The sequence below is a fragment of the Plasmopara halstedii genome, assembly GCF_900000015.1.
Source record: "Plasmopara halstedii genome assembly, contig: Scaffold_208, whole genome shotgun sequence".
Lineage (NCBI taxonomy): Eukaryota > Oomycota > Peronosporomycetes > Peronosporales > Peronosporaceae > Plasmopara > Plasmopara halstedii.
In genome coordinates, this window is record NW_020187129.1 from 875,671 (window position 1) to 876,485 (window position 815).

The following is an 815-nucleotide window of genomic DNA, read 5'->3' on the forward strand; positions in this document are numbered from 1 at the left end:
CTCTTTGTCAGTATGGCAGCCGATCCTCTTCCCGAGGCGGTCATAATGACCGCCTATATGGAGGGCCTCCGCACTGGCGTGGCCAGAATGAAAGTATATCTTGCGCGTCCGTTTTCTTTCGAAGGAGCGGTGAATGTGGCTTTAAATGCCGAACTCAACTTAACGACTTGGTTGGAACGCAATCTTCTAGTGGGCTTGAGCCAATGGATCTCAGATATGCTGAGAAAGAGGAGGGAGAGCTCTGATCTTAGAACTCTCCCGCTGTCGGGCAGCGTATAAACACCCGTCGGTGTTCTATCTGTGGAGACACCCGTCACCTTCGGGCATGCTTGTCTCCTGCGCAAAGTGCGTAAAGGTTTATTAAACCGACGGCTCGCTTCTAACAAACCAGTCTGGCTTGCTGTGGGGAAACGACAACAACCAGTAGGCGCGGAATGCCTTACTGAGTTCTGTTCAGCCTCAAAATTGAGGGCAGCAGGGCCCAGCCCCGAAAAGCTCCGTGCTCTTGAACACGGAACGTGTATGCAAACCGGTCTTGCTGGTCGTAAAAGCGGCCTTAAGAATCTTTGAGAGGCCATGGAAAATCCTGATCGATTCCTGGGCATCAGGCAATTATGCTCGACGCTCCACGATCGAAGGAAGTCAGGCGTATGCTGAGGCGCTGAAAGTGCGGTTGGATGACACCGTCACTGATCGCTTAGTGACAGAGACTTGTGTCATTGTGCCGAGGGTCCCTGTGGACCTCGGTGTCAAGTTTCTTGACTTTGATTGCGTGGAACGCTGTCTAGTCTTAGACTTGGATGCAAGGTATGACC